Below are 18,133 nucleotides of genomic sequence, written 5' to 3' on the forward strand. Positions count from 1 at the left end.
TTTGATCAAATAAAGTTATTTAACTTGGGTAAGTTAACCTCTTTTCATAATAAAAGTTCATTTATTCAAATGTACAGTTTAACTGAACACAAGTTTATCACAAAAAAACATTAGAAAAAATAAAACCACACATTTACATTACTAAATTCAAACATTTTGTTCAATCATGCTTAATAATTCAAGTTTAGTAAATTGTTTCTACGTCATATTTATGTTTAATATACCTTGTTACCATGTTATTTATACCATATTCGAATGGTCATTGCTTCTCACATAAAAGTATGTGTAGAAAAAAAATCACAGTTACATAGTGCATCAATCATAACGTTACATCTCATGGAATCAGACGGCGAATTGTTTACCGCGGAGGAGTGAGCTCTGCCCGGTTCTGGGTTAAATCGACACCGGCGCTTCCGAGCCAGATACAGGCCGAGCGCGTGCTATTATTAGCAAATACACATTTTGAAGAACTACGTCTGATGCTGCCATTACAAACACCTATTTCTAACGTTTATTTGTTCTCATCTTCTGTTCCCAGTCACTAATTATTATTGTCTAAAACAGTACGCGCCGGATATAAATATATAAATAAACTTGCTATTTTGAATAACAAGTGGAATAATACAGTACATATAATAATAAATAATTGATAGATTAGATTAGTAAATAGATTACATTGCGACTGCTGCAATTTGCGCTTTAATGTTTAGCTGGTCAACTGTATGGTATGGAAATGTTACATACCTACTATATGAACCCGTCTCATACAGCTGCCATTGCAAGGCTCAGACACTTTGTAGAGAGGAATTTAACACAACTGCCTCTAAGAGTCGCCAATGGAAATAAAACAGACACGCACAAAAAATGTGCGTACGCCTGCCAGAAAGCTGCCGTGAAGCTGCGCACATTCCCACGTTCAGTTCATCGTTAGTAAATCCAAACGTGAGCGATTCTGAGCGTGAAACCTGGCGTACGCAAAGTTTTTGTGCGTACGCAGCGTTGATACATGAGGCCCCAGATCTACACACACATTACCGTTTTTTAGTCAAAGTAAGGACCAGTTCTACACACACATTACCGGTTTTTAGGCAACGTGGGGATCAGATCAGCACCCTTACTAATATTAAATTTTAAACCTCAATCAAGTAATTTGACAGTAAACTGCTTTAGAATTTTCATTTGAAGAGCAGGTCAGTTTATAAAAAATGTAATTTGAATACAGAAGGAACCTCAAGATCCAAACAGGAAATGGTCCAGAATAGATTTAATAAATGTTATATTTATTATAAATAATTTCCACAAAACCTTTAAACACAAAAAAAACAGTAAACACAAAATCCATGAAACTCTCTTGCTTGTCTAAAAGCAGTTCTCATTGGGTATAACAAGCTTCCACATAACTCTTCCATGTCTGCGTGCACATTTAGTTAAGTGCAATAGCAAATAATATTAAACGGTTAGTTCACCTCAAAATGAAGATTCTTTTATTAATTCCTCTCCTTCAAATTGTTTCAATCCCTTGCTGTCTATGGAGGATGAGGAGTTCTTGCACTTCATCTAAGTTATCTTCCTTTGAGTCTGAAGAAGAATGAAGGTCTCAGGGGATTAGAGTGAGATGAGGGCAAGTAATTAATAATATAATGTACATTTTTGGGTAAACTCTTAAAACCCACCAGTATGTTCTATTTCTGTTTCTGTCGTATTTTAACTATTTGAAAAAAAAAACATTAAAAATATTTTAAAATATATTAATAAAGAACTGAACCCCACAAATGCAAAGAGACCTTCATCATATAACCAAGCCACCAAAACTCCAAATAGACATCATTTGTTAAGCATTAACTCTACATTAATAGTAAGCAGTTTATAAACACAGCTAGATGCTCTATTGTTGACTTATAAGCATGTGTAATGTGCTCAATTTTTGTGTTTTCATACTTTGTTTATAATTCATTTTTCATAACTAAATGAAGTATTGCATTATTTACAAACTGTCTAAGAATAATTGGTGTTTTTTAAGATCATTAAGAATGAGTAAATAAATGATTAAAAAACTATACAAATGAACATTTATACATTTACTATTCAGGCATATAATCAGGGCTAAAAAAAAAAGAAAAAAAAAAAGAAAATCCAATCGGTTCACTCTACACACAGCCCCACTCCTTGGTATCGAGCGCAGGCCCGGCCCTACATTTAGATGTTGTATAATATGAAATAGCAGTAAAAATTATGAAAATTGTTATGAAATAGTTTTTCAGTCATGTAGCCTAATACAAATATTTAGTACACTGCACAGTGCAATTATTATTTAAATTTATTATATCCATTATTATTAATATTAGTAAAATCTTTTTAAAAAATTTACTTTAGGCTATACTGCTATATGCTCATGCAAAATTAAACACCAGAAAATATATCGTAGGCCTATATTAAGAGCTAAATTACAGTTAGCATCATAATTAGTTCAATTATGTGCTGTAGGCTATTGATTGACCAACACCCCCTGTATACAGTTTACACACTGCAGGTCTACAGTTCTGATGTGTATTTTGAAATTCTTGTTTTAAATGACAGTAAGACATGCTATATTTAGTTTTTATAGTAAAATATACATTATAATCCAGTACAAAGTAAAATAATATTTATTAGTGGCCTATTGGCAGCGTATAGCCGTTAAGCTTATAGTCTAAGCATGTCATTTATTTATTATTAACATAAATTACAAACTAGCATCCTTATGATTTTATCTCGTTTCTGTATGTTTTTATCAAACGAAAAATGCAATGATTTATACTTTGGTTTTAATTTTATTAGAAATTTAATAGCCGTTTAGGCAACACTACTTCTACATGTCATTGGCTCTGATTGCGTTTTTTACAGATAACCTATTTACAAAGATTTTTATTAAACAAGTGCACTACCACAAGATATTTTTGTAGGTGTAAAAATCTAAAAAGTATCATTATCATATTCTTGCCTTATTCATCTTTAATATAAATTTAAAATTTAACACATTCATTGATTAAACTAGGGATGCTAACGATTACTCGATTGATTTATTGTCGGTAACCCTTTAAAACCGATAGACCTTATCGATGACCGATTAAGCATGGGCATTTAATAAGTTATGCTTTGCTCTTTGAGATGCGTCCACGATTTTACACATTACATAATCAAGTGTGCGCAGTTTAGGCTACGTTACCCTATGGAGTCGTGCACTCTCTTGACTTTGCATATTGGTTATGCACATATTGGTCATACCTATTATGCTCAGATCTCGTTTATCCGCTGGTGCTGCCATTAATCCGCTGGTCAAGTAATCAAAAAGTAGGCTACATGACGTTTAATTATGGGCAGGTTATTAAGACCAAACATTGGTTGTGCAAACTGTATTACGTTCTCTAAAATTTTAAAGTGTTTTAAGCTACATTATCTTTTATAGACTGGCATAGGCCTAAATACGCATCACGGCCAGACATTTATAGTTTATATAAAAACGAGCGTCACCGTCGCATTTGTTCACATGCTTTAAATTAATGCTTTTTGTCTGCCAAAAATAATATAATAAAGAGAACGATAAAATAACATTATTAACCGTTTAACTGTAAACATTTCTGTTCAGAACGATTAAAGTTGATCTTTTTTTTTCGGTTTTCGTTTCTGTTCCTGAAAAATTTCATTTGATTCTGTTTTTCGTTTCCGTTCCTTGAACCGGTTGGGAGCCCTGCATATAATACGTTTTTCTGCATGTTAAATAATGCTTTATTAACTCAACTTCATGTAGTTTTGAGATCTAATCTAAAGTGAGGAATATTGATGCTTTATAAATCCCTTATAAATGACAATTAAAGGCTCAGAATCATTCATTTATTCATTTATTTTCATTTTGGTTTTCTCTCTTTATTAATTCGGGGTCGCAACAGCGGATTGAACCACCAACTTATCCAGCATGTTTTCATGCAGCGGATGCCCTTCCAGCTGCAACCCATCCCTGGGACACATCCATACACATACACACTCATTTACTACGGACCATTTTAGGCTACCCAATTCACCTGTACCGCATGTAGGAGCACCTGGAGGAAACCCACACCAACACAGGGAGAACATGCAAACTTTACACAGAAATGCCAACTGACCCAGCCAGGGCTCGAACCAGCGACCTTCTTGCTGTGAGGTGACAGCACTACCTACTGTGTATCAAATAAACAATAAGTATTTGCAATCGTACCTAAACAAATACAATTACTGTAAATTTTAAACATTGCTGAATAACAGGAGTGTCGAAATACAACATAATTTGATAAAACAACAATATAATAATTTAACAATACATTACGTGTAAAGCAATTTTATATTTAGACAAGATTGCAATGATTTACCTTTCATTTGATACAGTTTCATTTGAGCATCTTGTAATAAGTAGAAATTAATAGTCATTTTTTCCCTGTATATAATGTAACTGAGCCTTATATTGTCATTTATAATGGATTTATAAAGCATGAATAGCCCTCGCTTTAGATTAGATCACAAAACTGCATGAAGTTGAGTTCATAAAGCATTTATTAACATACTAAACAACTTATTATATGCCTGAATAATAAGAATTATCAATGTTATTATGAATAGTTTATTAATCATTTACTTGCACATTCTGAATTATCTAAAAAAAAAAACACCTACTACTTTTAAATATCTGGTTTGTTAATGATGTATTTTTCATTACTAAATTAAGTATTGCATTATTTACCAAGTATGAAAACAATCATTAAGCACATTATAATTGTGCTTATAAGTCAATAATATTTGTAATTTATATTTATAAATATAATTTATAAACTGCTTACTAATGTCTATTAATGTAGCGTTAATGCTTAACAAACGTTCAACTAACTATTTGCTAATGTTTCATAAATAATTCATTGTGTGCAGTTATTATAGTGTTACCCAACATTTATATATCTTATTAATCAGGCATATAGTAATGGTTACTCTGTCTGATAATAAATGCTTTATAAACTCAACTTCATGCAGTTTTGTGAGCTAATCTAAAGTGAGGACTATTGATGCTTTATAAATCCCTTATAAATGAAAATTAAAATCTCAGCTATATTCTACACAGAAAAAAAGAAATAAATTAAAAGGGGGAGTGATTTATAGCTTTATATATATATATACATATATATATATATATGGTGAAGCAGTGGCGCGGTAGGTAGTGCTGTCGCCTCACAGCAAGAAGGTCTCTGGGTCACTGGTTTGAACCTCGGCTCAGTTGGCATTTCTGTGAGAAGTTTGCATGTTCTCCCTGCATTCGTGTGGGTTTCCTCCGGGTGCAAAGGCACAGTCCAAAGACATGCTACAGGTGAATTGGGAAGGCTAAATTGTCCCTAGTGTATGAGTGTGACAGGCCCATATGACAGGCTGGCCGGAAGGTGTAAAAAAGTCGTTATCATATGGACAAGTCTAAAACTGAAGGGCTTGTTATAAAAAGAGCCGACCCCGCAATCATACGGGACTAAGGCCAAAGAAGATATATATATATATTTTTTTTTTCCATTAATTTCAAGATACACAAATGAAACTATCTAATGAAAAATAAATCTTTGCAATCTTATCAAAATATAAAATTACTGTACAGTGCAAACATCACAGAAACACTGAAATGAATCTTGTCATATTGTTAATTGTTGTTTTGAAATGATGTTGTATTTTTTATTTTGCAATGTTTAAACTTTACAGAATTTTTTAAATAAGATTGCAAAGATTTATTGTTCATTAGATACTGAGCCTTAAATTGACATTTATAAGGGATTTATCAACTATAAACAGTCCTTAGGTCACAAAACTGCATGAAGTTGTGTTATTATAGCATTTACTAACACACATGGTTACAATTACTATATGCCTGAATATAACATGTATAAATGCTCATTTGAATAGTTTATTAATCATTTAATAACTCATTCTGAATTATCTTAAAAACCACCAACTACTCTTATATACAAATAGTTTGTAAATAATGCAATACATAATATAGTAATGAAAAATGAATCAGTAACAAAGCATGAAAATACAATTAAGTCAAGTCAAGAATACAGCGTTTGAAGCTGTATTTATAAACTGCTTCCTAAAGTCTATTAATGTAGAGTTAGTGCTAAACTAATGATGTATAGTGTATACTTACTATAAAAGTGTTATTCAGATTTTTTATCTAAAGAGCCAAGATTCAGTTTTTAATATAAAAATCCAAAGCTGACCAATCTCTGGTTTTTAGAGCCAATGGTTCAGCTTTCACCACAGCATGTACTTCCTGTTTGCTCCAGGATCTTCTCTTTATGGGACCTATGGGTGGTTAAAATATAAAAAAGTGGTTTTAGTTGCATAAATGTTCAGTCATTTTTACAACATGTGCTGTTATGTTAGTTTAATATTGTGATAGAAAATGCTAGAAAAATATGTCTTGCCTATTATTAAAAATACTTAAGATGGAGATGGATTAAAAAATACTTCCTAATAACTTCAAATCTGGTTAATGGGGTTACACTTTATTCCATAGTCCAGTTTAGACATTCTTCTAACTATGTGTAACTCTGCAACTACGTTAATTATCTCACCGTAAAGTATTATGTATTAGAGTATTTCAATAAGACTAACGCTCATCTGATTATCAGTAGAGTATTAGCAGACTGTTAGCTCAAGTTTAGCTCAAAACACTACACTGTAACAGATATCTGTTCATTACCAGTTCCTGTATTTTGTGATTTACAAGTGTTTTTTTTTTTGTTTTTTTTGTGGTGGTGAATTGCATTATGGGATGTTGATCTCTGCTCTGTGCACTTTTGATGTTGAAAATTCAACTCTACAGTTTAACAAAGTGACTTTTACTGACATTTTAGTAGTTTGAAATAATATAATGTATAAGAAATAATATATAGAGATAAATAAGTCTTTAGAATAACAGAAAATGTACCGGCAGTTTATTACAAGGTTTCTGTAGCATAATATACAACAACAACCCAAACAAAAAGTCACTTTTTTTTACTTTTTAAGATTAAAAGTTGTTGGAAGAAAGATCAAGATCCCATAATGCAATTCAAAAGCAGAAACAAACAGATTTCATAAAAACAAATTATGAAAAACTGCTAATTTAATTATTATTACTTATTTTTATTCATTTTAGAGTGTAGAGTATTAGCTGACAGTTAAGGTTACCTCAATAAAACCAACTCTCATTGGTCTCAGTAAATAGTACAGCAGACTGTTAGGTTACGCTCAAAATTAGTACAATATGACTAATTCTTATATAAATTTAGTAGAGCATTAGCAGTGTTGATTCTAACAGACAGTCTAATGGCTGTTAGTTGACAAGTAGTTGCAGTTACTTGTAGTTAGTAGTAGTAGTAGTAGTAAAGTAAATTATCAAAATAAAGTGTAACCAGATATGCAATTAGTATATTTTTCCAAAGTATTTAGCAATATTGTTTAACTAACATGAAATGAGACATCAAGTGCAACTGTACTGAAATCATCATGGAAGTAATGTGCTTCTGTCCTGTTTTACCCTACATGTTATGTAAATGAGCTTGTGCATTTGGACTTGTACAATAAAACAAGTCAGTCACAAATTAACTTTAATGATCATACCTCTCTTTTTTGTGAATGCTGGGTCTGCATCACTATCTTCACAGACACTGTACCATGGTGATGATACTTGAGGGGACTCTGAAAGTAAAAATCAAGTCTGAGAGTTGACTTCTCTGCATAAAGCTTACCAAAATATTTATTTGATTTTGTGTTGTTCTTTTTAATGGGTAAAAGCGTGTGATGGTAGCTTAAAAATAGTTTTCAAACATAGCACATACATATCATGATAAAAATAAACATTCTGAAAAAAGAAAAAATCTGATTAGAAAAATAAATAATATTTTTACCTTTTAGATTGGACTTCACCTCCTCCAAAATCACGATCCACTGTAACTTTCTCTGAATGTAAAAACCCACACAAAAATACATCATTTAAAACAATATGGTATATGTTTGCAAATACAAATGTGTATATAACATCCAGAAAATCTGGCACTGTATTACATGTTTGTGTGTAAACCCACGATTTGATCAAGATTCCCCCCTTTAAAATCTGCTGAGCGTCTGTTTTCAAGTCCCAGAAAAACTGAGTTGTGGGAACAGAGCAGTTCTCTTCTGCAGTCATACAGTCATAACACACACATACATATGAAGAGTTTGGTTGCAAAATGCGATAAACGGCATTTTTTGACATTTGGATTTTATTATTGGAAATCACTGTTCAGATGTACCTTAATCTATGTGTCAATTGCTGCCATTAATAACATTTAAGAATGCACATTTTAGGCCAAGTACAAAACGTATTTTTTTTCACAAAACGCAATATGCGTCAGACCAGTTTCTTTACAAAGTGCGATATAACAGTTAGAGAGCGTTCAGGATGCGGCGCGAGCTCAGCATCCCCTGGGAAGAGAGTCATCGCCGGTGAAGTGCTCAGAGTTTGCTCATTGATTTAGCGATAGAAGATGAAGTCTTCAACTTCACAAAAAATTATAAAAAGGCCACAAAAGTGGACCAGAATAAGATACTTCTGCGTCAACAATACACAAATGCAGCAGGGAACGAGTCTCCGCTGATGTCAAGAGAAGGCCTAGGAGCGCCTTTTTTCCTACTCCCCATCACAAGATACCTGTCTGCAAGTGTTCTTTATAAGTTTATTTTTTAAATAATTTCTTAAATGTAGCTGAGTAGCCTATCTGAAGATTTATTTATGTGGTTGCAGCTATTATTTAAAATTAATTCTTGTTGTTGTTGATTTATTACAAAGGAACTTAAAGGGCACATGTTGTTATGGAGAAAACGGTTTAGCTTTTTCACAACCAAATAAATAAGCTATTATTATTATTACAGTGAAATAATTCATTAAATATGACATAGCGAGGCAAGTTTGTGTCACGGACTCAGCTCCGCCCGCTCTAATCATACAGGTTTGGTTTTCTGCAGCGGTGTGGAAGGAGCCGCCCCCCACTCTTTCTGTACCAAGCTAAAGGTCATTTATCTAACTAACTTAATCTTACTTATCAAACAAAACATTGATTCACTAGCTTTTGGTAATGGTATTAATGTAGTATAATATAGCCAAAGGTGGATGTAGCGTTTTGCAAAAAAAAAAAATAATAAAGTTACAGTATGTTATGTTATGTTGTGTACATTCTGGCCAAATCTAACTTAGAATCTTATTATAATTAATCAATCTTTGCATATATTATTCCATGTTTGACAATGTGGGTTGGATTAATATGTAGCATTTTGGCATGTTTTTTTTTACTTAATTATAGACATAAAATTAAATAAAAAATATCCTGGATTTGAAAATATTGTGTTCCTGGCCTTCACTGAGCTCAAGTTATAGTTTAATGTACAAAAATTGTGAATGAACTTGACAGTTGATGTCCTGAAAAATAATGTCAAAATTACCAACATTTTTTTAAATGGATATATCTCGTTCTGCAATGAAACTCTTTATATACAGTTGAAGTCAGAATTATTAGCCCCCCTGAATTATTAGACAGCTTGTTTATTATTTCCCCAATTTCTGTTTAACGGAGAGAAGATTTTTTTCAACACATTTCTAAACATAATAGTTTTAATAACTATTTCTAATAATCATTTCTAATAATGGACTTATTTTCTCTTTGCCATGACGACAGTAAATAATATTAGACTAGATATTCTTTAAGACACTTCTATACAGCTTAAAGTGAAATTTAAAGGCTTCACTAGGGTAATTAGGTTAACTAGACAGGTTAGGGTAATTAGTCAAGTTATTGTATAATGATGGTTTGTTCTGTAGATTATCGAGAAAAAATATAGCTTAAAGAGGCTAATAATTTTGTCCCTTAAACGGTGTCCAGAAGAAAAAAATATTATCAGACACACTGTGAAAATTTCCTTGCTCTGTTAAACATCGTTTAGGAAATATTTAAAAAAGAAGAGAAAAATTCCAAGGGGTCTAATAATTCTGACTTCAACTGTATATATATATATATATATATATATATATATATATATATATATATATATATATATATATATATGAAAGTTATAGGAGCCATATTACTTTTCATTTAATTATAATGTTTATTTGTATACTGATTGGTTTGGGTTTCACAGTGACGTTTTATGTTTTGGTCACTTGGGCATAACTGACACCTGCTCGAACATATAAAGCGCGTGCACAATCACACAGGTGGAGGAGAGAAGGAGAGTGGGGTAGCCGTATTTTTTGTTGACCGCAAACAGCAGCGCAAACCAAGCAACGCAAAACTGTATCACAACGGCACACGCAACAATCATCACACCAACGCAATAATCGGCGCCATACAAAACAGGTATTCAAAGACACAAATTGCTGTATTGTTTTTTCATGCTTCAAGTTTACATAAAGTTTTCCATATAACATCTTGGGCTCAGTGTCTCTGTCTAAAGCCACCAGCGCGTCACAAATATAAAGGACCCTCACTGCCTCTCGAGCGACTTATAGGAGGCATCAGGAAGTCGCAATATTTTGTCAACAAAAAACGGCATCTTATCAGGAAAATCATCGCTCGCAAAATCAGCGCACAGACGAATCAGGAAGACGCCAAGTAAGTGATGCGATTGCAAACCAAATGGGCCACGTCATGTGTTCGTTTACATAGGACAGATAAGTTTATCTGTGGATATATGTGTGGATGAGGAATCTGGTTGGCATTGGTGCATGTTAAAGTTGTTTGGAATGCAAATCGGATGCGCGAGGTCGCGCGACTTACTTTGGTGTCTGTAGGAAGTCTGCACTTTGCGGCTTGTTTGTGTGATGCCGTGATGTTGTTTGGAAGGAAAATGAACTGCTGTTGAATTGAATCGAATCGTTTGAGCGTGTTCAAACGTTGCATTGTGTTTGGATGTTGTGATTCACTGAACACTGAATCAAAAGAGTCACTATGAGTCAAACTGGTGGTACCCCGTGCTCGGTTGAAGAGATGGGAAAGAAAAGGGAAAGCAAACTCACTCAAAAGGCCTTGCTGAATAAAATTGAGAGATTGCAATGTGAACGTAAACGTGCTGTTGATAAAATCAAAGTGGTGCCTGTTGACAACATGCTGGTGTCAAGTGGTCTTACAGGGGCTGGAGATGAGGACTGCAAGCTACCCATAGTACCGGTTCAGGTAAAATCTAATAAAGGAAGCAAAATTATTAATACCTATGCATTTTTGGACCAAGGGAGCACTGCAGTGTTTTGTACAGAGAACTTGATGCACAAGCTTCACCTTACAGGAAGGAAGGGGCGTATTCTTCTACGAACCATGGGGCAGGAGAAGGTTGTGAGTAGCAACATTATATCTGGTTTGGAGGTTGCAGCTCTGGAAGGAGATCGTTTTCTTGAGCTGCCAAAAGTTTATACACAAGAGTCCATGCCAGTGCACCGAGGAAATATTCCAACTAATAATTCCGAAATAGAACTCCTGATAGGAACCAATGTCCCTAAAGCACTGGAACCATTACAAGTGGTATGCAGTGTAAATGATGGACCATATGCCATTAGAACCATGTTGGGCTGGACTGTTAATGGACCACTGATGGGAGACAGTGGAGAAAGGGTTAACTGGAAACAGCCCCTGGTAATGGTTAATAGAGTGTCAGCTGTAAATCTGGATGAGATTTGGCACCAACAGTTTAAAACTGACTTCCCTGAAAACAGTCTCGATGATTATGCTGGTATGTCAAGAGAAGATCAAAAATTCCTAGAACTAGTGAGTAATTCAGTAAAACATGTGAATGGGCACTACCAAATTGCATTACCATTAAGGAGCATTGACGTCAGCATGCCAAAAAACAAGAACATTGTCGAACAGCGTTTGCATCATCTGAAAAGGAGGTTTCAGAAAGATTCATTATTTCATGCTGAATATAACAACTTTATGAATGATCTGCTTCTTAAAGATTATGCTGAGAAGGTGCCTGTAGAGGAACTAGACCGCAGTGCTGGAAAGGTATGGTATATACTACACCATGGAGTGTTTCATCCCACCAAGGGAAAGATGAGAGTTGTGTTTGACTGTGCAGCGAGTTATCAAGGAACATCGTTGAATGCTCAGCTCTTACAGGGCCCAGATCTTACGAGTTCTTTGATAGGAGTCATGACTCGTTTTAGAAAGGAACCAGTAGTAATCATGGCTGATGTTGAATCCATGTTTTACCAGGTACGGGTCTCTTCGGATTACTCAGACCTGCTTAGGTTTCTTTGGTGGCCTAATGGAGATGTGGAACAACAACCTGTTGAATACCGTATGAAGGTGCATTTGTTTGGGGCAGCATCATCACCTAGTTGTGCCAATTATGCCCTCAGAAGGTGTGCAGAGGATTATGGATGTCACTACAGTGAGAATGCAGTAGACAAATTATTGAACTCTTTTTATGTAGATGACTGCCTTGTGTCAGTTGTTACAGAGAAGGAAGCAGTGTCACTTTACCAGGAGCTGGTTTCTCTGTGTGCCAGGGGTGGGTTTTCCCTCACAAAATGGATAACCAACAGGCCTGGTGTATTGGAAGCTATCCCTGAAAGTCACAGAGCAAGAGGCATGGAAGGGTTAAACATGGAGTTGGATTCATTACCTGTGGAGAGAGTGCTGGGTTTGGAATGGTGCATAAAATCAGACTGTTTTAAGTTCAAGATTGTACTAAAGGATAGACCACTCACCAGAAGAGGAATTCTCTCTACTATCAGTTCAATTTATGACCCTCTGGGAATGCTAAGCCCTGTCATTTTAACAGCAAAGAAAATTCTGAGAGATTTGTGCAGGAGAGAAATTGGCTGGGATGACACTGTGCCGGAGTCCGTGTCAAAGGATTGGCTGAAATGGCTGCAGCAGCTGCATTTGTTGGATGTGTTTAAGGTGGACCGATGTGTGAAACCATCATGCTTTGGAGATGTTGTTACAGCCCAGTTACACCATTTCAGTGATGCCAGTCAGGATGGGTATGGAACAGTGTCTTACCTGTTGCTGAAGAACCAGCATTCAGTAATGCACAGTGCTTTCATCATGGGGAAGGCAAGAGTGGCTCCGTTAAAATCCGTAACCATCCCTAGAATGGAGCTTATTGCTGCTACCATGGCCAGTCGCATGGACATTCTTTGGAGGAAAGAGATGCATATGGATCTTTTGGATTCTGTGTTTTGGACAGACAGTACATCTGTGCTCAAATACATCCGAAATGAAACCTCACGATTCAAAGTTTTCGTTTCTAATCGGGTCTCTCAAATCCTGAAAGTTTCCAGTCCTGAGCAGTGGAGGTATGTGGACACTGCAAGCAATCCAGCTGATATGGCATCTAGAGGTGTTAAGGTGGATGTGTTTATTCAAAACACTACATGGGTGTCAGGGCCTCACTTTCTTTTACATCCGGAGAGTGAGTGGCCTGTAAACAAGGACGTCAACTACCTTTCACCTGAAGACCCCGAGGTCAAAAATGTTGCTGCAACAAACGTTACACAACTCAAAGAAGATTCAGTCACTTACCTGATCAAGTATTTTTCTTCCTGGACACGCCTTAAGAAATCCGTAGCATGGTTCTTGAGGATCAAGGACTGGCTCATGTCTTGTTTAAAGGAAACAAGGCACTTTCATCAGACCGTTGTACAGTCTGACAACAATGCACAGCAGAGCTCCTCCGTGGCAGAGGAGATTGATTATTTTAAAAGGACAAGCAGTAAACTTACAGTGGAGGACTTGGACCGGGCTGAGCTTGCCATCATTAAATTCTGTCAGGGACAGAGATTTCCTGAAGAGCTAGCCAGTCTGGAGAAAGGGCAACATGTTAAAATATCCAGTCACCTCCATAAACTCTGTCCACAGCTGCAAGATGGAATCCTGAGAGTTGGTGGTCGTCTCTGTAGGTTGGCTATGCCTGTGGAAGTTAAACACCCTATAATATTAACAAAAGATCTTCACATTTCAGAACTCTTGCTGAGACATATCCATCAGGAAGTGGGGCATGGTGGACGGAACCATATGCTGTCCAAATTGAGGGAGAAGTACTGGATAACTGGTGTCAGTGTAGCCATAAGGAAAGTACTGTCCAAATGCATCGTCTGTCGCCTCTAAATGCTCTGCCAGTTTACCAGCAAATGGCAGACTTGCCACACGAAAGAATAGTCCCAGATGAACCACCATTTACTCGAGTGGGAGTGGACTATTTTGGACCTTTTGAGGTTAAGAGCCGAAGGAGCATGGTAAAGCGGTATGGGGTTATATTTACCTGTCTTGCCATTAGAGCTGTACACCTTGAGGTTGCTCCATCTCTGGATACGGACTCATTCATTAATGCACTCAGGCGTTTCATTTCCAGAAGGGGACAGGTGCGAGAGATCCGTTCAGATAACGGAACTAATTTTGTAGGTGCAGAACGTGAGTTGAAAGCTGCTATTAAACAGTGGAACCAGGGGCAGATCAATGATCTTTTGCTGCAGAAGGGAATCAGATGGAGTTTTAACCCACCGGCTGGCTCTCATCATGGAGGATCATGGGAGAGGTTAATAAGATCAGTGCGTAAAGTCCTTAAATCAATGTTTAAGGTGCAAAACCTGGATGAAGAAGGTCTTCACACAGTGCTCTGTGAGATTGAAGCCATCATCAACAGCCGTCCAATCACCAAGGCTTCCATGGATCCAAATGACCTGGAAGCACTAACTCCAAACCACTTGTTGCAGTTAAAGACTTCACCATCATTACCCCCAGGGTTGTTCCAACCGACAGACATGTATGCACTTAGGAGGTGGAAACAGGTACAATACATGTCCGATCTATTCTGGAAGAGATGGGTTAAGGAATACTTACCTCAGCTACAGGAGCGTCAGAGATGGATTGGAGTTAAGAGGAACCTCGTTGTGGGAGATCTTGTGATCATTATGGACAGCACAGCTCCTAGAAATTCTTGGCCAACAGGTCAAGTGATCCAAACCTTCCCAGACCGAGGAGGATTTGTCCGTCAAGTACGGATTAAAACAAAAACCAGCTGTTTGGAAAGACCTATTACCAAGGTCTGCTTGCTGCAGGAGGCTGAGTTTGATTAAATATGAACTACAGTTAAATTCTTTTCTTTTTTTTGATAATTCCTTTTGTGGATTATTTTTTTTTTGTTTTTTTTTTTGTGGATTTTGCCATTAGGACACAAAGAAGAAAAGTATGGACATTTTACTGTTGGACTTTACAGTTGAACTTTTGTGTGTTTGATTTATGTCTCCTATCTGTAATTTTGGATAATTATTATGTGGTGATCTAATAATTAGGGGCTGGTGTATAGGAGCCATATTACTTTTCATTTAATTATAATGTTTATTTGTATACTGATTGGTTTGGGTTTCACAGTGACGTTTTATGTTTTGGTCACGTGGGCATAACTGACACCTGCTCGAACATATAAAGCGCGTGCACAATCACACAGGTGGTTTTTTGTTGACCGCAAACAGCAGCGCAAACAGCAGCGCAAACCATGCAACGCAAAACTGTATCACAACGGCACACGCAACAATCATCACACTAACGCAATAATCGGCACCATACAAAACAGGTATTCAAAGACACAAATTGCTGTATTGTTTTTTTCATGCTTCAAGTTACATAAAGTTTTCCATATAACATCTTGGGCTCAGTGTCTCTGTCTAAAGCCACCAGCGCGTCACAAATATAAAGGACCCTCACTGCCTCTCGAGCGACTTATAGGAGGCATCAGGAAGTCGCAATAAAAGTATATACAGTTGAAGTCAGCCCACCTTTTTAAAACTTTTTTACAAATATTTCCCAAATGATGTGTAACAGAGCAGGGAATTTTTTCATAGTATGTCTGATAATATTTTTTTCTTCTGGAGAAAGTCTTATTTGTTTTATTTCAGCTAGAATAAAAGCAGTTTTAATTTTTTATGAACCATTTTAAGGTCAATATTATTATCCCTCCAATAACTTGCCTAGTTACCCTAATTAACTTAGTGAAGCCTTTAAATGTCACTAAGCTGTATAGAAGTGTCTTGAAAAATATCTAGTCAAATAATTTTTACTGTCATCATGGCAAAGAGAAAATAAATCAGTTATTAGAGATGAGTTATTAACACTGTTATGATTAGAAATGTGTTTAAAAAATCTGCTTTCCATTAAACAGAAATTTAGTACAAGAAATAAACAAGGGGGCTAATAATTCTGACTTCAACTGTATATAATTAAAAATATATATTTTATATATAATTTTATAAATATTTTATAAAAAAATATTTTATATATTTTTATATATAATTTATAATTTTTATTTTGAAAAATATAATTTAGACAGTAGTACTCAAGGGTCCAGGGGTCTGTTCTTCGGACCTCGCTTAAATAATCTAAGAATATATTACAGATCCTGGATCTTTTAATCTTGATAACTCATCTTAGGCTAATTTGGTTCTTTAAAAAAGTTTGCGAATCAGATTAAACTGATCTGAGAGGTGTTGTGACTGTGTGTTGTGACAGATCTATCGATCCTCAAAATCATTATCAGCAATACAACGATTGGCTGACGGCACAGCAGCTTGATGACATCTGATTAATGCACAGTTATCAAAATTACATGAAATCCGTAGTAAACGGTTCGTTGAATCTGATATGCAATAACAGAGTTGTGAGTTACGTGCTGGAGCAGAGCAGTTCTCTTCCTCTGTCATATGGTCATCCTTCAATAAAAGCTGAATATAAAAAATATATATTAGTTAGACAGCAGTACTCAAGGGTCGCGGTCCCCACTATGTCAGACCTTACTGTGTGTGTATTGAGGACTAAGTGTGTTTCACAGCTTCTCTAACATGCCTCTGGTCCCCACAATGTCAGTGCATATGTTCACCAATTAGGACACACACTCTGTTTCATTTCTATATTTTGATTAAGTTAAATAGTTACAATTAAATACACCACTACTACAACAACAACTACTATCACTACTACAACTAATAATAATAATAATAATATTAAAAATAATTGTTATTATTATTATTATAAACACACCTCAGAGTTGTGGTTCTCCTACTGGAGCAGAGCAGTTCTCTTCCTCTGTCATATGGTCATCCTTCAATAAAAGCTGAAAAAAAAAAATAAAATATATATATTTTAGTTAGACAGTAGTACTCAAGGGTCCCGGTCCCCACTACGTCAGACATTACTGTGTGTATTCAGGACTAAGTGTGTTTCACAGCTTCTCTAACATGCCTCTGGTCCCCACAATGTTACACTAGTGCATATGTTCATACATTAGGACACACACTCTGTTTCATTTCTATATTTTGATTAAGTTAAATAATTACAATTAAATGCACTACTACTACAACAACTAGTAATAATAATAATAATAATAACAACAACAACAACAATATTAATAAACACACCTCATCAGAGGGTTGTGGGTCTCGTACTGGAGCAGAGCTGTTCTCTCCTTCTGTCATACGGTCATACTTCAGCAAACCTGAATATAAAAATATATATATATTAGTTAGACAGCAGTACTCAAGGGTTCCGGTCCCCACAATGTCAGACCGTACTGTGTGTGTATTCAGGACTAAGTGTGTTTCACAGCTTCTCTAACATGCCTCTGGTCCCCACAATGTTACACTAGTGCATACGTTCACCAATTAGGACACACACTCTGTTTCATTTCTATATTTTGATTAAGTTAAATAATTACAATTAAATGCACTACTACTACAACAACAACTACTGCTACTACTACTACTACTACTACTATTACTAATAATAATAACAACAACAACCATAATAAACACACCTCATCAGAGTTGTGAGTCTCGTACTGGAGCAGAGCAGTTCTCTTCCTCTGTCATATGGTCATCCTTCAATATAAGCTGAATATAAAAAAATTTATATTAGTTAGACAGCAGTACTCAAGGGTTCCGGTCCCCACTATGTCAGACCGTACTGTGTGTGTATTCAGGACTAAGTGTGTTTCACAGCTTCTCTAACATGCCTCTGGTCCCCACAATGTTACACTAGTGCATATGTTCACCAATTAGGACACACACTCTATTTCA

At 35.6% G+C, this 18,133-nt stretch overlaps 1 long non-coding RNA gene across 9 annotated transcripts in view; it reads right to left on the reverse strand.

The window, feature by feature from the left end:
* Window positions 1-18,133, reverse strand: part of LOC141375768 (uncharacterized) — a 30,144-nt gene that overhangs the window by 5,951 nt on the left and 6,060 nt on the right. For 3 of the 9 annotated variants that reach the window (XR_012384539.1, XR_012384536.1, XR_012384537.1), the window contains exons 7-13: window positions 17,872-17,947; window positions 17,477-17,553; window positions 17,100-17,172; window positions 16,729-16,783; window positions 7,938-7,989; window positions 7,651-7,728; window positions 5,560-6,348 (exon numbers count right to left, since the gene is read on the reverse strand). This is a non-coding gene — a long non-coding RNA (uncharacterized lncRNA). Of the gene's footprint in view, window positions 1-1,263; window positions 1,579-1,673; window positions 1,709-5,559; window positions 6,349-7,650; window positions 7,729-7,937; window positions 9,083-16,728; window positions 16,784-17,099; window positions 17,173-17,476; window positions 17,554-17,871; window positions 17,948-18,133 lie in introns of those variants that run through there. The other 6 variants (XR_012384535.1, XR_012384538.1, XR_012384540.1 and 3 more) reach the window with 4 other exon arrangements.

The sequence above is a fragment of the Danio rerio genome, chromosome 8 (genome assembly GCF_049306965.1).
Source record: "Danio rerio strain Tuebingen ecotype United States chromosome 8, GRCz12tu, whole genome shotgun sequence".
NCBI classification, from domain to species: Eukaryota; Metazoa; Chordata; class Actinopteri; order Cypriniformes; family Danionidae; genus Danio; species Danio rerio.